This window comes from Arvicanthis niloticus, unplaced genomic scaffold (assembly GCF_011762505.2).
Source record: "Arvicanthis niloticus isolate mArvNil1 unplaced genomic scaffold, mArvNil1.pat.X pat_scaffold_65_arrow_ctg1, whole genome shotgun sequence".
Classification (NCBI taxonomy): domain Eukaryota; kingdom Metazoa; phylum Chordata; class Mammalia; order Rodentia; family Muridae; genus Arvicanthis; species Arvicanthis niloticus.
The window spans coordinates 447,745-471,180 of NW_023046273.1; the positions used below are offsets into that span (position 1 = coordinate 447,745).

General features: G+C 41.2%; 1 long non-coding RNA gene across 1 annotated transcript; it reads right to left on the reverse strand.

Moving 5' to 3' along the window:
* Nucleotides 1–1,195: 1,195 nt before the first annotated feature.
* LOC117702293 (uncharacterized) lies at nt 1,196–3,599 on the reverse strand. The gene is made up of 3 exons (XR_004605996.2): nt 3,522–3,599; nt 2,707–2,780; nt 1,196–1,490 (listed from the first exon to the last, which is right to left on the reverse strand). It is a non-coding gene; the product is annotated as an uncharacterized LOC117702293 (long non-coding RNA).
* Between the last annotated feature and the right edge of the window lie 19,837 nt (nt 3,600–23,436).

A 23,436-nucleotide genomic window follows, 5' to 3' on the forward strand; every position in this document is an offset into this window, starting at 1 on the left:
TTTCATCACAACAAGTGAATCTGCTCTCATTGGGATGTGCTACCATGTAGGTGTCTGTCCACTTCTGGACAAATCTGTGTCAATCTGTTGTATGGTCTGTAGACCAAATTCTTAAGCCAATTATACCATCAGCTATGCTTGCCCAGCCCCTGCACGGTGGGTCCCTTCTATACCTACAGCTCCCAGGTGCTGAATTAAATGTCTATTTTATCCTCCCTGCACTGTTTCCAGTGTTTCCTGACACAGATACACACACACACACACACACCCCTACAGGACCTCAGAGAACAAGCTTTACGTTGCTTAAGTAAATTTCTTTGACTTTTACTCAGATATTTCAAGTTTCCTTTGAGCAGAAAAAGAACAGGTTTACAACTGAGACTGAGGTCTTTCCTGTGTCCCCATAATAGTTAGGAGGACTGGAGAGTCCCCAGGGTCTGTACGCTGTGTACTGGTGCTAGAGCCTCCTGTCTGCACCTCTCACTGAGGGGCTCTGCTCCTGAGATTAGCACACTGGGTTAGAGCAGTTCTTCCCACGGTAAGGCACTCACAGGTGTTTCAACCCTTTCATCTTGGGAAAACTCTTTGGCAGAGAAGGACAGGACTCCAGTCCACCAAAAGGACAATCCTAGTAAAGTTTGCACTGGGGCTGCCTCCCTCCCCTTGACATGAGGCAGCAGCAGGAGCTTCTGAAGCCCACATGAATAGGAGGATCATCTGCGGCTCAAGGGCCTGGCTTTGAGGTCAATACCTTACACTAACACTTGTAGTTCCTGGGTTACACGGGCACAGGCCTGATGCCTTCTGAACTCTGCTTGGGACCCCTTAACATTGTTGTGACAGTCTCAGTGCAGCCTCCTTGGCCTTGGGTTTGCCACATGGTGTATTGCCCCCTCTGTAGCTGACTCACACTGGCCAAGAGTGTAGCCCTTCTATGCTGAAGCAAGGTGGGAGAAGGTACTTGCTTGCTCTGTTCTGAGTTCCCCAGCCCAGTATGCTGGGCTTATTTTTGCCTTCTGAAAAGCAGGCCTCAGGTGAATCCAAGCACACTCCAAAGAGGGGGCAAGCACCCTGTGTATGCGTAGACAAAGAACAGGTTGCCTCACACCAAGACTCTGCAGAGCCTTGTGGGAGTAAAGAAATGCAAACTGACAGAACTGTGTCCATTCAGCTTCCTTCCAGAACTTGGAAACAACTCTGTCTTAAAAGGGGGGCTCCTGGGACTCGATGCCCTTGTGTAACACGCAGTTAGATGGAAGGAATGGTTTGGCAGCCATGGCATTCCAACAGAGAACACCAACTTTCCCCAAGCACAAGGGTCACAGTTTGCACAGTGCAGACACAGCTTCCATCCCGCCTTTCGGGGATCTCCTCACTGCAGTCACTGATCTTTGTTCAGTCTCCCCATGTGTTTGTTCGTGAGAAAATCCAGAAAAGGAATGTTGCAAACGGCCTGATGAATATTACTCACTGTGATTTCTTTGGGAATCCTAGTCCAACAAAACCAAACAAAACAAAACAAATCCAAAAGTATAATTAGGTGCAATTTGTCAAATGCATTCAGAAATAATTTAGTCAGTTACTATACTGAAGGGGCCGTCTCTTATAGAAGGAGGTGACAGCAAAGGCTTGAAGCCAGCCTCTCACACTTTTCATGAATTCTTCTCCATCTGTAGTCCTACCCAGGACTCAAATCTTACTTTCTGGTCAAAGGAATGAGGATGCCATGCTGGCCAAATTATTAGCTGACAGAAAAAAAAGAGGTTGCAGACAGAAGAGAATGGTGTGCATCTAAGTCTTAGCAGACTGAAGTTTGTTTCAAAGCACCATAAAGATATAGATCCATCACTTATCTCAGAGGATGGGAGGCCAGCCAAGAGTGATGTTACATGCTCTCATTCAAATCACCCAGTCTGCCATATCTCCAGTCAGGAACATAGAAAGCATGGCTCCTCCTCCTTTTCAAGCAGGGTGAGGCCTGGAAATTTTTACTCCAACTTCTTCAACTACTGCTACTAACACCTCTTCCTCCTCCCCTCCTCATTTACTCAAGACCTCTGTGTTATCTGTGTATATCTGACCTAATATCCTCATTTGGGGGCCCCTGACCTGAGGTACTATATTACAGTGTCAAGGCAGCCTTCCACATAGTAGGAAGAGTACTGTTTTGAGTAAGAGGGAAAAAAGGATGTGAGCTGCATCTCTTAGAAGGCTGGGAACTGCATCCCACTCAACAGTTGACTGCTCAGGAGAGGGGTGCAGTGAGCCCAAGGGTCCACAGCGATGAAAGGAGTCTGACTATAGGACCTGTAGTTAGGGCAGTAGAGACAACTCCCTTTCAGAGCTTAGTTTCCCAGTTTCTTAGAGGAAGAGTGTGTCAGCAGTGACACACACCTTAGGTAGTATTTCTCAATCTCGACCCTAGAATCTGCCACATGAACCATACTGTCTTTAATGTGAGAGCCTGCTGCCTGCTCTACCCTGTGATACAACAGACCTGCAGGTCTATGAAGTACTAGCTAGGAGGGCACAGCCAGGCTTTCAAGTCAAGAGGCTCCCTCAGAACTACAGAATAGATCCCCAAGTCTGTCAGGCTCTAACGTCTCAAGTACAGCCTACTCTATCTCGCCCTGCACTGACATATGGGTAAAACGAACATCTTCAAGAGTAACTGACCCACTCAGCCTCCACTATCAGCACCAGTACCTGTTGGGAGATGCTGTCTGGTATCCAACCGCCAGTGCCTGTCTCAGGATGTCACTCACCAGCTGCTCCGTGGCCTACAATAGAAGACTGGTGTTGACAGAAGAACCGCCTGCTCACTAGTGGGAGAGATGCAGCCAACCTCGTTCTTTACCGAACTTCTGAAATAACTGCCAACGAAATATTACAAAGTTCTCAAGAACAATTGAACTTTGTTTGTTTAGAGGTCATGATGTAGGTATATTATAAACTGGACTAAGGGTTTTTATTAACTGGACAGTTTTCTAAGGAAAGCAGGTTGTGAGTGAGGGCTGCTCCCGAAGCCTCCCTTGCGGAGGGATGCAAAATAGAAAAGAAGAGCTGAGGTAAGAAGCAAGCTCGGCATGGAAGCCGTATCTTCCTTAACCCCTTGCCCAGGGACAGGACAGTTGTGGCTGTTTCTGCTGTGGGAAGCCGGGGAAAGCCATGGCTGTGTTTTCTCCCTATCTATCAGAAGAGCAGACACTTTTCACAGTAGGATACTTCTTCATAGACATAAGGATAGAGGTGGCAGCCAGGGGACTCCATGGCAGACCGCCTACCTGCCTGGAATGTATGAGACCCTGGGTTCTATCCTCAGCACAATAAACCCTCAATTCTTAGACAGAACACAACTTCATGTACTTTAAGTAGGAAAAAGAAAACAGAAGAGGAAACATAAAACCTAAGTGAGACAAGGGACTTGAAAGTCATCCTCTCTGTTCCCCTCCTGTCCCTTCCTCACAAGGACCTAGAATCCACACTGGCCAGCCTTGGTCACAGTGCTACCAGGTACCTACCTTTAAGATCATGTCCTCTACGACTGAGGCATACATGTTCCTGTGCAGTGCCACAGGCTGCAGGGTGATCCCGATCTGGAAGAGCAGAAGAAGGCCCTTTGTCCCATCAGCAATAGAAGCAAGCCTTTTCCCAAACGAGTGAACTTCTCTGGTACACACGGGCCCCTGGCTGCAAGAAGGGCTCTCCAACCACTCTGGACTATATGTAATCATGCTTTTATCCCCAAATATCTCATCATGAACCAATGGAATCTCCCAAGAATTCATAATATATAAGCAATATTTTGGAAGGCCTAAAATCAAGACTCCAGGGCCATTTTTACAAGACGCAAAGCAAAGCCCTTGGGAAACTCACCGTCCCACTTCCAGTGTGCACCCTGCAGGTGTGGGTGGGGGCGAACACTGCCTTTGCCCTTGGATCCTGAGCAGCTAGCAGAGGCTCATGCTAAAGAGCTGCTGGCTAGCATCAGGTTTGGATAGCTCTCTCCCAAGTAACAAGGGAACACAGGCTTTGGCAGGCAGGGGGTCGGGGAGTTGACAATATGGGATGGATGGGGACGGCTCATTCAAGTATGACCTGAAAACATCACAATATGCCTCAAAAAGAAGAAGTACTTCTGAAGCAGATGAGAAAAAAACCCAGGAGCAAAGTCTTTGTGACGACCCTCCTCTACTCTGTAGCCAACACAACCTTTTTACATGGGAGAGTGGGAACACACCTAAGTTATGGGTAAAAGCCAATCACATGTCAGCTGGGCAGACTGGTGTCTAAGCTCATGAGGCAGAAGGTGTGGTCTGTGACCTGACAGTACCACAGCCTTAACCTCCCACCTTCTGAGTGATGTCACCAACGAATCCAGAGCCTGGGGTTGGTGGCAGGTAGAACCTCATTTCTTCCTGCTTTTCTTCCTGCTCCTTTTTAATGTTTGTCTTCAGTGGCTCTGACAGGCTGAGGATATCCACTTCTTCCTCACTCTCAGGCTCCCTTTTCTGGAACTGCTGCAGATCCTCCAGCTTCCGGCAGAGGTCATCAGCCATGGAGAAGGACGACAGGCACTCTAGATAAGAGGAAGCAGTCTGTGACAGCTGAGGTGAGGACAGACAAGCACCCCAGGCTGAGGAAGGCAGAGTCTGCAGGGAGCTAACCTTTCTATGGATCTCTCATGAGAACCAGTGCCTCATAAAGTAGAAAAGCAGACAAGTGTCCTATTCCAAATGTATTCTATCTGCCATTAAGACCAAAGACACAGTACACAATCGACTCCAGTCCTGGAAAACTGGGCCACTGCCCGACTTTCTGAATCATTAAATTGATTTTTTTTTCATTTTTTAAAAAGATTTCCATTCAAGCTGGGGATGTCGCTCAGGTGGTGAGAGCACTTGCCAAGCAAGTAGGAGTCCCTGGGATCAGGAAGGCCTGGGTTTGATTCCAGCACTGTATCAACTAGGTGTGGCACTTGGGGAGGCGGAGGCAGGAGGATCAGATGTATAAGTTCATCTGCAACTACACGGTGAACTCCAGGGAAGCCTGGGATACTTGAGACTTCTCACTTTAAAAAAAAAAAATTCGTCTCACTGTTGCCATGGTAATGCACACAGCCTTCAATGGGTTGTAGAGTGTCAGGACAATAAAGTCATGCCCAAACACTTTTACAAAGGACATGAAATCCAGGCCAGGTACAAGGTAGGCTCCTATGAGCAAAACAAAGGTGGTGGCTCAGCAACTCCTGGCTGCTGCCTGCTCTTCTGACTCTGTGCTATATAGAGAGCACCAGTAAAACTTGGAGGTGATCACCTGGTCTCTGTTCACCAAGGACATAGCTCTAGAAGCCAACAAACCCTCTCAGCATGGATACTACATGCCACAGGAAATGAGAGAAAAGACCACTGAATACTAGGCTCCCAGGAAGATTTCTGCAGAAAATAAGACTTCCCTAGATGGGCCGGAGCATTCTGACGTCTATGTGAACAATGGCTGAATCCTTCTTATTCTTTAAGGCACAGTCAGATGCTTTCATGCCCCTAATTTAATTCATCAGCAGTCGTCTGTTTCTTTACTGTATTTCCTATTTTTAATTAAAAATTAAATTAAATTTAAATTAAGATTAAAAGCAAAAAAAGGAGGAGGGATGGGATAGGGGGTTTATGAGGGGTGAATGAGGAAAGGGGATAACATCTGAAATGTAAATAAATAATATATCCAATAAAAACACTAAAAAGGATAAACATCTGTATGTCATTTTTATCTTGGTTTTTCTCTCAAAGACTATTACCATTAATATTTTGTGTAAGATGAACTCACCCAACAGATAAGTGATTAATTCAAGCAGTGTTCCACCATCCATGTCGATGTCCTTTTCACACTTCAGGAAGTGCTTGGGCTTCTCTAGAAGCTCTTTTGAAAAGTTAATGGTGTCATTTATGTAGGCAGGATTGTGCAAAAGCCAATGTGTTACTTTAACAAAATAATTCTCTAACCAGATAGCCTGTTACATGTTCTCCTTGCACACAAACTTATTACAGTAACTATAAAAAGAAAGCCACGAGCCCATTGCAATAGCACATAAAGAACACACTTGAGTTTTTATTTAGATTTACATCTCAGCTCATTCCCGAGGAAGTGGTAAATGTGATAAACATTTAAAGGTAGAATGCCCTTCAGTAGGTCCCAACCCAAGGGAAAGCATATGAAAGAAAATGGAGAAATTTGCCTTGGACTTTTTGGAGAATTTTCTAATACTTGTTATTAATATAATAATAATTGATAATAATTAACATAACTATTAATGTGATAATTTAATTTTCACTTCAATTGATAGTTTTTTTTTTTTTTTTACTAAAAAATAGGTGACTACTTAGGCTGTAACAAAAATTCATAAAATCCCACACATACAATAAATTAAAAACAGCTTTCAAATTAAGTTTCACCCTTGTTCATGGCCTCTAGAGTTTCTAAGAATGAGCTAATAGAAAGCAGGTAAGGTTCCAGGTGTTAAGATGATCTTCACAAAGGGATCTTCATCCTGTGGCAGCACAAGTACCCATTGCCACAGACCACAGTGAGGCCCACACTGGTGCTCATAACAAAGAAAGGGCAGATCTCTCTGCCACAGTTCTTCAGCCTGGTTGGTTAACAGACTTCTCTATAGAGCCACCCAAACATAGGTTCTCTAGAGTTTCAGACTCAGTAGCCCAGGTAAAAGAATTACTCTTGGGTATTTATCTCAGCATAAATGGGTGGACAATGGTCTATCTGCCTCTTGAAGTATAGTAGACACAGATGAATAAAAGTGGTCTTATCAACTTACATCTGTGCCACTATGAGTATGATGACATTTAATCCTAGTGCTCTAGAGGCTGAGGCAAGAACAGTCAAGATCAAGGCCAGTCCATACTACATGGGAAAAATCCTCATTCTTCATTATCCTACTACTATAAATAAATTAAACTTTAAGATTTCCAGCCGATGCCCAGCAAGATGGCTCAGTTTTAATGGGTCTAATCACAGAAGCCTAGTGGCATGAATTTTAGCTTCAGAACATATATGAAGTTGGAAGCAAAGAACTGATTCCAGAAAGATAACCTCCTACTCTTCTTTTCATGGTCTCTAGTCCTCATTAGCCTGGAACTCATTTCATAGAGCAAGATGGCCTTGACCTCATTTAGATCTGCCTGTCTCGACATCCCTAGTACTAAGATGGCAGGAACAAGGCTGTCATCTGTGTCCTCTGATCTCACTATATATACCATGGAATATGCAACCTTGTGTGTGTGTGTGTGTATTCTCTCTGACTGTTCTTGAAATCTTTAAATATATGTCCCTATGACAAACTGTACTAGGTAATATATAAAATATGCTAGGTTTTTTTGTTTTTCTTTTTGTTTTTCGAGACAGGGTTTCTCTGTGTAGTCCTGGCTGTCCTGGAACTCACTCTGTAGACCAGGCTGGCCTCGAACTCAGAAATCCGCCTGCCTCTGCCTCCCAAGTGCTGGGATTAAAGGCATACACCACCACCGCCCGGCAGTTGTGGGCTTTAAGACCCTCATCCTAGATGTCTAGAAGTCAGTCTTCTCCTAGGGGTCTTCAGAAAAAGATATAGAACTCTCAGGTCCTCCTGCACTTTGCCTGCCTGGACACTGTCATGCTCTTGCCTTAATGATAATAGACTGAACCTCTGAACCTATAAGTCAACTCCAATTAAATGTTGTCCTTATAAGAGTTGCCTTGTCCATGGTGTTTCTTCACAGCAATAAACCCTAACAAAGGCTTTTGTTTTGAGACAATATCTCCCTATGATATCCAGGCTGGCCTTAACCTATGATTCTCTCACATCAGCCTGGAGAGCAATAGTATTAAAGGCATACACCATTATACCTACATTCTTACCTTAAAATTAAGATGCCAAATCTTTAAAGTTCAGACTCCATTTTAGAGAACCTGACCTAAGTTTGAACTCAGATAAACTAACAGGCTGGTGCCTAACATTAGTTTCCAAATTGTCCCTCAAGAAAACCTGAGTCTAGCTCCAGTCTCTAGACTAATCCCCAACAAGACTAGAGTTCCCAGGTTACATCCTCAACAAGACTTGGATGAGACAAAAAAGGTTTTCATGTGATTATTGGGAATATTGCTTTCTAATATATAGTCATAACTATATATTTTTTGATTAACTCCCTGTCGTGTGATTTTTTTTCTTTAAACTTTAAATTTTTATTTTATGTGTGTGGATGTTTTGTCTATATGTGTATCACATGTGCACCTAGTGTCCACAAAAGCCAGGAGATGGCATCAAATCCTCTGGAACTGAAGTTACAGGCAGTTGTGAGCCACCATAAGAGTGCTGGGAATACAAATTGGGTCATCTGAAAGAGCAGTGGGTTCTCTTAACCACCCAGTTATTTCTCTAACACTTGATGTATAGGGTTTTATGAACGGTGGATGATACTTTTGAACTCTTAATCATGTATGTTTCAAAAACTAGTGCCCTGTTTGTGTTATAGGTTTTTACAACCAGAAAGTCTTATTTAATGTATTCAACCTTAAATTGTGTTCTCCTTTTACAGTGTTAGGTGTGGAACCGAGAACGTGATGCATGCTGGAAAGCACTTTACTATTGACTCCCAGAACCTCAATTTCTTTGATGGTTAGACTGCTCTGTGTCAGGTAAAGGCGCCCTATTCTAAAACCATGAAGACATGTTCTTTTACATGAATTTACATTTTATATTCAAGTCTTAGCACATTAGTCATTGTTCTAGAGATGTTTTGATTTTTTTTGAGACCAGATCTCAAAATTCTGAGTTCACAATTCTCTTGCTAGGCCATGTGACCACTGAGAAAATGAGATTTTCATCTATCCCTGAACCATCAACATTATCCCCTTGGCATTTCTGAGGCACATCTCCTTTTGTGGCTGACATTGTTCCAGCCTCTTCAGCCTGTTTACCTGTGGATTCCTTTCCTTGTAGTTTGATTCTGCCACCTTATAGGTCTAGGCCAGGAAAATGTCCTCCACATGATTTGGTACCATCTCTGTTCCAGCTGGTACCCTTTTCAGAGCTGATGATGCAGGATTCCCTACCACTAAGGGGCCTGCACATTGGTGTGCCACTCCGCCAACTAGATCATCCTCTCTTTTGCATATCTTCTCAGTGTGCTCCTGTATGCATGTGTACATGTTGGTGCATGTGCACAGATATGTGCAAGTCCAGGGTTCACTGATTTCAGGGCTTTTCCCCATAGTGCTCCATATTTATTTATTGAGACAAAATATGTCACTGCAGCTGGAGCTCCCTGATTGCAGACAGTTTCCTTAGCAAGCTTGTCCTGAGTTTCTCATCTCTGCTTCCTGGGTGCAAGGATGCATGCCAAACTGCTTGGGGAGGCTCTAGGAATTCAAACTCTGGGCCTTATAGTTGTGTGCCAGATGTTGTATCCATTGACCTATAGCCCCATTTCCCAAATTATCTTGTTTTCTAGTAGGTAACCCATGAAGAGGGGAGGTAGACCAAATCAGAATCTCGCTAGATCACACTGTGTGGTCTCAGAACACCAAGCGGTAATAAAGTCCGGACCATTTTCCACAAATTTAGGAATAAGTTTACATTTTATACATATAAAATTACATAAATCTGTATATCTATTTTTGTGTAACCCTATTGAGATGATACTTTTGTGCTATTCCACAATTTTCATTTTTCTGAAAACGCATTGGGGGAAGCAGTTCTGGCCAATGCATATCTTCTTATATGCTTTCAATACCACAGTGTTTAACACCTTGGCTGTGCTATAGATTATTTAGCCATGTAGACATTCCATTGAGAGACCTGAAGCTCACAGCACTTTAAAGATCTCTGGAGGATATGGTCAGGGTGCCATTTTAAATTTGGACACAGAAAATAGGACAAGGAATTGTGGTAATTTCCCATTGCTTTGAAAATCAGACTGTTGTGGTTGTGTATGAAATGGGAATATCCCCAGAGGCTCATGTGCTTAAACACTTGGTCCTGGGTTCTTGGCATGGTTACAGAAGTTTCTGAAACCTTTAATGAGCAGAGCCCCACTGAAGGAAGTGGGTACCCTAGGAATAGGCCTTGAGGTTTTGCCACCTAGCTTTACTTCCTGTCTGTTCCTACTTCCTGCTCCTATGCCTTCCCAGACACTAGGGCCCTTGTCCCCTTCCTATATGATGAGGTAAAGTATATCATTCTCTTCTCTCCTGTTTCTTACTTAATCACAGCAATGAGGAAAGTAATACCAATGAATACGTAGGTAGGTAGGTATGTAGATAGATAGATAGATAGATAGATAGATAGATAGATAGATAGATAGATATAGATAGATAGATACATAGCCAGACAGACAGACAGACAGACAGACAGACATGCTGCATTTGATGTGATCTCTAAGCAGTCTCTGGCATGTTAGGAAATGCCTAAAATGGCCAGATTAGTAATTTGCAAGCTGCTGGCAAGTTTGAGGACACCCTCCATTTCTTTACACCATTCAAAAGCATACAGAGATTTCCAGATAGAGGAATGCCTGTGCTGTACACAGCCGTAAACATGGAAAATGTTTATAGAAAATTCTGTTATTTGCATACATTATTTTTATTTTTACTAAGTGTGTGTCAGTCTGCCTGTGTATTTGTGTATATCTGAATGTATATCTGTGGTTACTTGTGTCTCTGTGTGTCAGTATGTATGTGTGTGCCTGTGTGTATTTGTGTATGTTCACCTGCCTGTGTTTATTTGTATATCAGTATGCATGCCTGTGTTTATGTATGTGTGTGTCCGTATGTTATTTGTGTTTATGTCTATATATGTTGTGTTTCTTGTGTATCTGTGCCTGTACCTGTGTTTATCTATCAGTATGTATGTTTGTATCTGTGTCCATGTCTATTTATGTCTGTGTGTATCTTTATGTGTGTTTGTGTTGGTGTTTGTGATAGTTTGAATATGTTTGGCCCAGAGAGTGGTACTACTAGGAGGTGTGGTCTTGTTGGAGTAGGTGTGGTCTTGTTGGAAGAAGTGTGTCATTGTGAGTGTGGTCTTTAAGACCCTCATGTTAGCTCTCTGGAAGCCAGACTTCTGTTTGCCTTTGGAGCAAGACGTAGAACACTCAGATTCTCTGTCACAAAGACTGCCTGAAAGCTGACAGGCTTCCACCTTGAAGATAATGGACAGAAACTCTGAAGCTATAAGCTAGCTCCAATTAAATGTTTTCCTTATAAAGTTGCCTTGGTCATGAGGTCTCTTTAGAGTAGTAAAACCCCTTCTAAGACAGCGTTTTTATGCCTATCAGTGTCTCTGTGTGTATCTGTGTATCTGTGACAATATCTAAAGATTCCTTTTTCTATATTCCTCCTACGTGGTTCTGGTATTTAATTACTCCAAGCACTTGGGACTTAGAATAAAGGAATTTCTGCAATAAAAAGGCAGCTACAGGAGCTGGGGAGATGGCTCAGTGGTGCCAAGCACTGGTTGCTCTTTCAGAGGACTTAGGTTCAATTCCTAGCACCTACATGACAACTCACAGCTGTCTGTAATTCCAGTTCTAGGTGATCTGACACATTCATACATACACACATGCAGACAAAACATCAATGCACATGAAGATACATACTTTAAAAGCAGCTAGTTAATGCCTAATGTCAGCAGATATATAGAGAAGCTCTCTGGAGCTGTTTTTGCTGACATTCTGGGGACATATAAAACATTCTAATTCATTTGATATGTATATTTAAATTCATGTTAAAAACCAAAATGTTTTTGGTTTTTAACCAATTCACAAAGACATTCATCCATTGGAAGTTTAGAAAATTTAATGAGTTGTTCAATTACAAAAATCCAAATTCCTTAAAATAACATGTCTCCTAGAGCTGCCTTCTTTCTACCCTCTGTTCTCAAAAATGTAATTCCTCCCTCTGGCCTCTGGTCCATGGCTTCTCCTTTACCTCTACCTCCTAACTTGGTGGTGTTCCAGAGTTGTTGATCAGGAGTGTAGACGCTATCACTGGTTTCCAGCTTAGACCCATCAAATGAGACCGTAGTTTCATTGGAGTCTTTAATGTGGATTCCATACTCATGTGAAGTCCTCACAACTTGGTAGAGTTTGTGGTATTGTAAGAAGAAATTTGACTTTCCAGTCAAGGAATACAGCATACACTTTCTTGGGAATCATCCCTCCACTGCAACTGCACCTCTGTCCACACATTTATCTCCTAAACAGCTTTGCACAGCCTGTGAGAATTATAGCAGTGAAGAGTTTCTGAATTCAAAGCATTTAAGGTAAATGTTCCACAAGTCACCAACCACTATTTTCATGTGAGATGATTGTAAATATAAAATTGAACCGTCTGATATTAAACTAGATGGTTATAGTTTCCATCAGAACTGTGGAAGTGCTTTTCAGATGTATTAATGTTAGATATAGTTTTTAAATAGAAATCTCAGTAGCTCAGTAGGTCCATGAAATCATGATGAGTGAAGGGCAGTTCTATGGACATAAGATCAACTTGAACAGGAAATTATAGAGCATTCACCATAGTTACTCATGTCATTGGAAGCATAACCTAAAATGTATGGTCTCTGTCTTCTATAAAATTTGTTACCTCCTCCTTTTTTTGGTCATTTTTTTATTACTGTTATAAAATACCTAAAGTGGCATAATGTTAAAACGAAAATAAGTTTTTTTACCTCCCAGGTTGCTACCTCCCTTTTTTTTTTTTTTGCTACCTCCTTCTTAAAGACAATATGTATGTTTGAGTGTTTGTTGTTTGCTAATTTGGATTTTTATTTTTATTTTTTTCATTAATTTGTTTATTCACTTTACATCCAGGAAGACCTCTTTCCCCAAGTCTCTCTTACATTCAGCCCCTCCCACATCCTCCTTTTCACTGAGAAGCGAGAGATCCCTCTTGGGTTCCAACACACCTGTAGGATCCTGAAAGGCAGCCTGGTTTCTGGTTGAGCACAGGCTGGAAAATCCGGTGAATGGGGATGATGTGAGGAAAGTGTTTCACATTTCTGTGGGACTTCACTTGGTGACTTACTGGGAACTTTAAGAAAGTTTTTCTCCATTGTACAGTGGAAGCAGCAAGAAATGCTTCACCAGAATTAATGTGAATAATGACCCATCATGCTGACAAGGACAATCAATGTATACATCTCGCACATGCTAAGTGTGCATTTTCATAATGTTCTGCTTCTTTAGGTATCTACACACGTTTATAGCCATATCTCCAGATTTTTAGCAATGTAGAAGGTATGTATATGGAACAATTCCTGCTATTTCTTCTGTTCTCTAGACCATGAGAAACTAGCAAAATGCACAGCAAAGTAAGAGGCATGGAGTGAGGGAGACACAAGCACTGTCCTGTGACTCTCTAACTTGTACATGATGAGCCCAAATGATGAAGGCCCTCTTCCTTGGCCTGTTTCCCATGCTCCTTTAACACTTTACAGCTCCTTGGTATTTCTGAGGTAGAACCAGTTTTCTTGGCTTTCAAACCATAGATTATTGAGTACTCCTTTTAAAATGTTCCGGGCAGTGTTCTAGGCCTGGAAAGGCAGGCTGCCAGTGCTCAGTGAGCCACCAAGCCCTTTGCTGAGCTTCACAGATGGGGAGCTGCTGTGGGACCCTCTCACAAGGACTGGATAACAAGTTTACACTAGACACCTAGCAACAGGAGGGTCACAGGTGTCCTTACATGTTATTTCAAACACCTGTGCTACTCAGTCCTGAAACCACATTACTCCACATTTTGATGGCATCTTATACTGCTGTCACCTCTGAGAACCCCAGTAGGGTGAGGGTAATAGCCTAAACTGGCCCCATTAGACTCCCACAGCTGTATCTTGAACTCCTGTTCTCCACTCTAGGTGGTGTCACAGCCTGTTCCTTTCACCGAAAGTGCAAGTATGTCACAGATACAATTGAGCCAGGTCACAGTGTCCTCAATATTCACCACACCATTCTGGAAACATACCAAGTATGTCTTCATGCTGAATTAGCTGCTGTCTTGAAGCCACCCTGTGTGCATTCCTTGCAGCCAAGGTGAAATTAGGGCAGTGCCTTGTGTAGCTGGAGATTAAGTGTAACTCTAGCTTCCAGAGTCTGGATGACAGGGAGAGAGCTCAGTTGTCCACAGAATGAGCTAACCCACTTTTTGTCCTGGTGGGGCAGGCACTGATGTCCCCTAGGGACAATGTATATAGACAAGACACCCTTACTTCTCATTGCCAGTTTTACTTTTTGCAGTGTGAGAAGGCCTTCCTCCTCAATTCTCTGAGCTGTGGCTGTCACCATGCTCACTCCCTTGATTCGCTTCCAGTCAGTAAAATGTGTACTTTCTGTGAGGTACTTCTGTCCCACTTGCTGGATGGAGGTTGCCAAGTCAGTGTCACCAAGCCTGCACATTGCTGACCCTTTCTTGTGCAGCTCTGCCATGTCTCCAATGAGGCTCAAGAAAATAGCCCTTCATTAAGGCAAGGCCTGGTTTGTACACTACTCAATAAAAACCATATTCCAGTTTGTCTCCCAGGCATCCTTGCCCTGACCTTGGGATTACTCACCTTTCACTGGGTTTCACTGGAAACCAGAACTGTAGCTGGCTCTGCTATGCTTTCCTCCTAGGATTGATCTCACATTGCCCAAGCTGACCTTGAAGTCCCTATGCAAGGAGGATGGCATGGAACTCCTGTTCTTCCTGCCTCCACAGATCAAATGCTGGGACCACAATCTAATCAGACCCACTTGATAAATGCTACTTCACAGAGAATTTGAATTACTGAGCCAGACATGGCTGTGTCTCCTGTAGTCCAGGCGAATAAGGGTAGAGGCAGGGAATTCATATCATATTGTAGGTCAACTTGCTCTATGTTGTGAGTTATAGATCAGCCAGGACTTATATATCCCGAGCCTTTCTTTCAAAGGGAATGCTACATACTATGTGGCTGTTTTCATTTTATTCTATAATTGCCTATATTCTTATTTTTTGTTTTAGTATTTTGTTGTATAATATCAAAAGATATGTGAAATATATTGTAGTCAATTTTATGCTTCTTTGCTACCAACTCTCTCATTTCAGCATGTCCTCCTTATTCTTAACATTATAATCTGTGCGACCCACTTAATTTAATAAATTACTTGCAGGATCTTGGATAGTACATTATTTACTAGATGCTGGGAAACTTATCTGTAACTACCCAGCTGGGAAAAAAGACACACCCTCGACAATTTTGATCTACATTTTTCATTGAAATAAAACTACATTACTTTCCCCTCTCCTCCCTCCGACCTCTTCCTGCCGCCTTTTTCTAACCCCTCCCAAGTTCCCAAATTCTATGTTTTAGGCTTTTTACTTTGTTATTGGCTGTTTTCAGAAGTACAAATGATAAGATGTTCATTCTAACACCAGAGGGAGAATGCATCCCTGGACTCATCAAATGGACCACTGGTACCTTTTCTTTGCTCAGAAGCATGATTTTTGGGAGTGTTTTCAAATTATACTTGGAAAGATACTTGGAGAAACACACATCTGAGTCTAACCTTTGAACTGTTTACATTTCTATGTGTGTGTGTGTGTGTGTGTGTGTGTGTGTGCACGCGCACGTGCACTGGAAATTAAACATGAAGCCACATGCATTCCCGGCAAGCATGCTGTCAATGAACTAGATTTCCAGCCCTTAAATTACATGGAAGAACTTTAAAGCATTTTTTTTTGTGTGTTTGACTTGTTTTTTGTTGCTTTATTATCTGACTACAAAGGTAAGAGCCTAATTAACAACTTTGAACATCTGTAGAAGCATTTGTAGAAGCTACACTCTGTTACTACTGGACATATTATCACAAGGAATCAGTGTTCTCTGCTTGCTTCCACTGACAGGACCTTGAAGTTCTAAGCGCGTAGAGAGAAACAGTAACCATGACATCATACATTGCCATGTGATTTATCCAGAACTGCAGAATCTTTGGTTTAGACACAGAACAAGAGGAATGAATATACAGTGCCATGTGACATGTCTAGTGACAGGTCTTTCTCTAGTTCCTGCATCTGTCTCTTACAGTGATGATTGAGAGAGAAATGTCTCCAGCAGCTCAGGCATTTGAACACATGGTGCCCAGGTGCAATGCTGTTTGGGAGGTTTGGAATCTTTGGCATATAGAACCTTGCTGGAGGACATCAGTGAGGGTGGTCTTTGATAGTTTATAGCCTTGTCCCACTTTCATATTGTCTCTCTTCTTTCCACATATGGTTAAATATATGCTTTATTAACTTCGTGATGCAGCCATGCCTCCTTCACCATTATGGCTCACACTCTGGAAACATAAAGCACAGGTCACTTTAGTCAAGATGATATGTCACAGCAACACAAAGTAACTAGCACACCCATCTACACTATTTTTTACTTAAAATGCACAATACTGCGTATATTTGAAGGCTCATAAAACTCAAACCAGTGTTGACATTTCATAAATGCAGCTTCTGTTCCAGAACTAGAAGACACTGTCTCCCAGCAGACTTCCTAGTCATCTGGCTCTTACACTGATTTCATTCCTTCTTCCATGGCATTCCCTGAGCCTTAGGTGTAGGGGTTGTGTTAGAGATGTACCGTTTGGGATGGCATACCTCAGTTGCTTATTCTCTGCAGTTTGGTGAATTATAAACTCCAATAATAGTTTCCATGTGCTACAAAAGAAGCTTCTTTGATGAGGGCTGAGAGCTACACACACCTATGGATATATAAAGACAAGAACATAGAATGTAGTTAGACATTATACTGATGTACCAAATGGGCAATAACAGGTTTTACTCTCCAGTCTATGACTCTCCAAGCAGTAGTAGTTGGCTAAGTTTGCAGTGCTCTATATGAACTTCCTTCTATTAGTGGGCCCTAAGTACAATTAAACAACTATTGGTCAACCTCAAGGTAAAAAATAACACCATTGCACCCCTGTGTTGTCTTGCCAGTCTGGTCATTGTTGATGTTCATGGAATTTACAGCTGGTTAGGACCATTGATTTCTTTTTTCCCTTACCAGCTTACTTATTAGCTCCTTCCAATACCATGAGAGCTTGTCTCCGAGGAGAAGGTGTCCAGATCAATTCTAGTCTGAGTCCTCATAGTCCTCTGTCTAAACTGTATGGTGCCTTCAGCAAGAGGATCTATCCTTCATGTTCTGATAGATAACCAAGGGCAATGGTGATAGCATAAATTGTTTAGGGAGTCTCTCAGCTCCCTCCTCTGACCAACAGGACAAAGTGAGGTTTCCCATGGCACTCTGATTTGCATTAGTCTGTGACTATTAGTGGAATCATTATCACCACATGTAGCATAAATCAATTTAAACTCCATATACAAACATATATAGTAGATTTACCTTTCTGTAATAATAAACAATATTTCCTTATGGTAGTTTCAAGCATCTTTAATTCTGTGTATCTGTCCTTCCTTCCTCTCCCTTTGTATTAGCTTTCCTCTGCCCTCCCCAGTTAGAGCCTCTTCCCTTTTCCCCATTTCCCTCTTCATAGGACCTGCATCCTACTAACTCCCTCTAGAGCTCCCTTCTCCACAAAATGCCTTCTAATTTCTTGGCTTCTTCCTTTGCTCCAGGTTATAGGGTCACATTTCTAGAAGCACAAATAAGGAAGAAATGTGGCACTTTCCCCTCTGGGTCTGGGTTACCACACTCAGTATAATTTGTTAGACAAGTTTAACCATACAAATTTCAAGTGAGAGTTTTACCTTTGATAGAACTGTAGTACATTTTCCAGACTCTCATTAAACAGGCAGGAGGAGCAAATGGATTTTATGTGGCATGCAGCCATCCATAAATTTAATTCCAACACAAAGGGAAGAAAATGTTAAAGGCCAGTTATCAGAATGAAATCTATATACATAAAAATTAACTGTCTATCTAAGTGTTCATTATCATATATTCTAATTTTTTCAAAATAAAACAAAGAACTACATGGTTCTGATATATAAAACCATGCACATCTAAAAATTTAACTATAATGTAAAAAACTGAGTTTAAAATTAGCAAGACATAGGTTAGAGAGAAATTCAACTGTTAAGATCAGTGGCTCTCCTTCCAGTGGTCCTGGCTCAATTGCAGAACATATCATGGCTTCTAACAGCCATCTATAACTCCAGTCCGAGATGATCCAAAGCCCTCTTCTCACCTCCACAGTACCAGGCTGGTACAGGTTATATAGTCAAAGATGCAGACAAAATAACCACATGTACAAATGAAACAAAATTTTAAAAAATCAAAATTAGTGAAGCATCTGTAATAACAATAATTTTAAGGCTGTTCTTTCATTTAAGGAAACAGACATTTTACATGCTGACTATTATGAAGAAAGATCCAAAGCAATAAGAAATACAATTTTATTGTCGCTGTCTTTACAGTTATAGGAATTGCCTGAAAGAAATTAAAAATGAAGTCAAAAGACTAATGCATCATAATTAAAACACATGGATGAATTCAGTGTTAAGACGAGGCCTGCAGTATTGTCAGACCTCATCCCAAATATGACTATCCTACTTTACTGTGACTACAGAAAGGATGTTAATGTTAATGCATCATTCTTATGATTTGTATTTCTTGCATGTATGGTCATATTTCTAGCACTCTTTCTTATTTCTACTGGTTAACTATTCAGCTATTAAAATGAGAACATTATGAATTTTTCAGGCAAATGGATGGAACTAGAAAATATCATCCTGAGTGAGGTAACCCAGACCCAAAAGGACAAGCATGGTATGTACTCACGAATAAGTGGGTTTTAGCCAAAAAGGTCAGAACACCCATGATACCATTTATAGAACCTAGGAAGTAAAACAAGAGGGAAGGCCCAAGTGTGGGTACCTGAAATCCATATAGAAGTGGAACAAATTAATCATGGGAGGCAGATGGAAGTAGGAGACTCTGTGAGATGAGGAGGGGAGAGGTGAAAAGAGGGGAAGGATCGGGTATGGAGAAAGACAGGAGGGACACACAGAAGGCCAAGAAAATGAATAGAAATATGCAGCAGTGGCAGTTAGGTGTCAGGGAGAACCTCTAGAAAGTCTCAGATACCTGAGATGTGAGAGGCTATCAGGACTCAATGGGGATGACATTTAGCCAAAATGGCTAACAGTGTGAAAATGGAAGCAGAAGTGATCACCTTCAGTAGATAGACATGGCCCCCAATTGAGGTTGAGGGCCACCTACCCATCTTCAAAAATTTTAAACCAGATTTGTTCCTGTCTAAAGGAAATATAGGTATAAAAATAGTGCAAAGACCGAGAAAGGCCACCCACTGACTGACCCAACTTGGGATCCATCCCATGCATGCACACCAAACCCTGACACTATTACTAATGCCATACTGTGCTTGCAGAGAGGAGGCTGACATGGCTGTCCTCAGAGTCTCTACAAGCAACTGACTGGGACAAATGAAGATTCTTACAGCCAAACATTGGATTAAGGTCAGGGACCAATATGAAAGAGTTAGAGGAAGGACTGAAGGAGGTGAAGGGGATTGTTTCCTGTAGACAGGAACAATTCTGGGTTAAAAATTTTGAAATGGGTGGGTGGCCCCATTCCTCAACTGGGAGCCATGTCTAACTACTGGAGGTGGTCTCTTCAGATTCTAACTCCTCTCTGTTGGGTATTTTGACTAATGTCATCCCCAATGGTTCCTGGGAGCATCTCGATTCCCTGGTGTCTGGGACTTTCTAGTGCTACCCCTGTTTCCCACTCCCCATTGCTAAATATTTCTATTTCTTCTCCTAGCCCTCTGAATTTCCCTACTTTCTCTTCCCATACCAAATTCTGCTCAATTTATTCCCTTTCCCTCCACTCTACCTGCCAGGTTTCTCCCTCCATCTGCCTTTGTGATTATTTTGTTCCCTCTTCTAAGCAGGATTGAAGCATCCACACTTTGGCTTTCCTTCTTGTGAAGTTTCATCTATGAGATGTATCATGGGTGTTTGGAGTTTGAGGGCCAATATCCACTTATTAGTGAGTACATACCATGTGTGTCCTTTTGGGACTGGGTTACCTCACTCAGGATGGTATTTTCTAATGCCATCCATTTGCTTGCAAAATTTATGATGTCATTGTTTTTATAGGTATATAGTATTCCATTATATAAATGTACCATATTTTCTGTATCCATTCTTCCATTGAGGGACATCTGGGTTGTTTCCAGTGTCTGGCTATTATAGATAAGCTTGTATGAACATACTGGAGCATGTGTCCTTGTTATATGTTGGAGCTGTTTTTGTCTATGTCCACTAGTGTTATAGCCAGGCCTTCAGGTAGAACTATTTCCAATTTTCTGAGGAATGGCCAATTGATTTCCAAAGTGGTTGTATGAGCTTGCAATCCCACCAGCAATGGAGTGTTCCTCTTTCTCCACATCCTTGCCAGTATCTGCTGTCACCTGAGTTGATGATCCTAGCCATTCTGACTGGTGTGAGCTAAAGTCTCAGGGTCATTTTGATTTGCATTCCCTGATGTCTAAGGATGGTGATCATTTTTAGGTGCTTCTTGGCCATTCATGGTTCCTCAGTTGAGAATTCTCTGTTTAGCTCTGTACCCATTCTTTTTTGATAACATTTGGTTGAAAGTCCATTTTATTGGAGAATAGAATCACTACTCCAACTTGGTTCTTGGGACTACTTGCTTGGAAAAATTTTTCCAGTCTTTTATTTTGAGGTAGTAACTGACTGTGTCACTGAGGTGTTTTTCCTGCAAGCAGCAAAATTAAGGGTCCTGTTTACATATCCAGTCTGTTAGCCTATATCTTTTTATTGAGGAAGTGAGTCAATTGGTATTGAGAGATATTAGGGATCAATGATTGTTGTTTCCTGTTACTTTTGCTATTATAGATGGAATTATGTTTGTGTGTTTCTCTTCTTTTGGGTATTATGGGAAAAGCAAATTCTTGCTTTTTCTTGGGTATAGTTTCCCTCCTTGTGTTAAAGTTTCCTCCTATTATCCTCTATAGGGCGGGATTAGTGGAAAAATAGTTTAAATTTGGTTGTGTCATGGATATCTTGGTTTCTCTATCTATGATGATTGAGAGTTTTGCTGTGTATAGTAGCCTAGGCTGTCATTTGTGTTTTCTTAGGGTCAGCATGCCATCTCAGCAAGATCTTCTGGCTTTTAGAGAATCCACTGAGAATCTGGTGTAATTCTGATAGGTCTTCCTTTATATGCTTGGCTTTTTCCCTTACAGCTTTTAATAGTATTTCTTTGTTCTGTCTTTTTAGTGTTTTGAATATTATGTGATGAGAGGATTTTCTTTTGTGGTCCAATCTAGTTGGTGTTCTATAGGCTTATTGTACATTTATTGCCATCTCTTTCTTTAGGTTAGGGAAGTTTTCTTCTGTGACTTTGTTGTAGATGTTTACTGGTCCTTCGAATTTGGAATCTTCACTCTCTTGTATGCCTATTATTCTTAGGTTTTATTCTTTTCATTATGTTCTGAATTTCCTGGATGTTTTGAGTTAAGGGCTTTTTGCACTTTCTATTGTCTTTGACTGTTCTGTCAATATCTTCTATGTCTTACATTCTTCTATCTCTTGTATTCTGTTGATAATGCTTTTACATCTGTAACTCCTGATCTCTTTTCTAGGTTTTCCTTTTCCAGGGTTGTCTCCCCTGTGATTTCTTTATTGTTTGTATTTCCATTTTTAGATCCTGGATGATTTTGTTCAATTCCTTCACCTCTTTGACTGTGTTTTCCTGTATTTTCTCTTAAGGGATTTATGTGTTTTCTACTTTAAGGGCTCTACCTGTTTACCTGTGTTTTCCTGTATTTCTTTAAGGGAATTATTTATGTTCTCTCCTTAAGGTCCTCTATCATCTTCATGAGATGGGATTTTAGGTCAGAATCTTACCTTCCATGTGTGTTAGGATATCCAGGGCTTGCTGTGGTGGGAGAACTGATGGTGCCAAGTCACACTGGTTTCTGTTCTTATGTACTTGCACTTGCCTCTTGCCAACTGGTTTTCTCTGGTGTTAACTGGCCTTGCTGTCTCTGACTGGAGTCTGTTTCTCCTGTGAGCCTAATGGACCTTCTTGGATCACGCTGTCTCTGGGTGGGGCAGTAGGAGGGCTGAAACATGCAGTGTGCTTCCACATGTAGTTGTGGACCAAAAGGAAAGTGTGTCTCCAGCAGTATGGAGGTCCTGCAACCTTTAAACCCCTGGGCAGGGGATGAGGAGGGATCCCAGTTAAGCAGGTATTGGGGCAGGGGGTTCTCACCTGAGACCCTGATTGTGTCAGAACTTCTGGGGGTCACACTGTCTCTGGGTGTACCCAGGGTAGGGAGGTTGCTCCTCAGTGTGGTTGCAGACAGGAAGTTAATTTTCCCTAACTTTAAAATAGGGTCTGTATTCTCATACATTTTATTAATAGTTCTATCATTTAAATTACATATAGTTTTACATAAAACTGTATGTAATTACATAAAGTTTTACAATTACATAAAGTTTTACAATTCTACTGTTTCACTGATCTATAAAGAAAATGAAAAAGATCATTAAATTAAATCTGACGAATACCATAAGAACTTTATGGATTAGTTTTTCAAAGTAAAAACAGGAAAAAAAAGAAGTAAGGTTTTCTTTCAAATCTATTTTATAAATTCACTAGAAATAAATTATTCTACCAAAATCATATAAATTTACATATATTTACTGTGTAAAATCTTTCCTTCAGTTTTTATCTGACATATACTGCACATTACTAAACAAAAGGGTTTTAAAGAAATATAATCCCTACAGTCTGTTCTGTTTCTAATGCTTTCAGTTAACCTTTATAAACAGTATATGTCTATAAAATATTTTAATAACCTGTAGGAAGACAACAATTAATACCTAGGTACGCTGAATAGTCCTTTGTGCTTTTGACATTAATAAATTTTGTATATATGTGAAAGATATTCAATAAGTTATTTAGTTATCACTTTCCATTTTACTTTCTTATTTCATATATGTTAAGGAAAAAACATAGTTGGAGATGGTGTTCAGTAGAAAATTCTCTTTCTTACACACACACACACACACACACACACAACACACACACACACACACACACAAAGAAATCTCATGACCCATGAGTTTGGAGACTGAGTCAGACACAATTCAATTTCAAAGATTGCAGCTATTAGTTTTAATGCACTAAATGCACTAATTTAAACCACTAATTTATGCTTCCTATTGATCTAGTTAAAGACTCCTCATGCCAAAGTGGAGGACCCCACACCAATACATGTATGTACCTACTGGACTGATATGGACAATGCTAAATAAACAAAAAATTGCCAAAGGAGGACATGAAATTGCAAGGCTGATATGATAGTAGGCATGGCAGGGGAAGTTGAAACAGAGAGTGTAAACTGATTACAACTA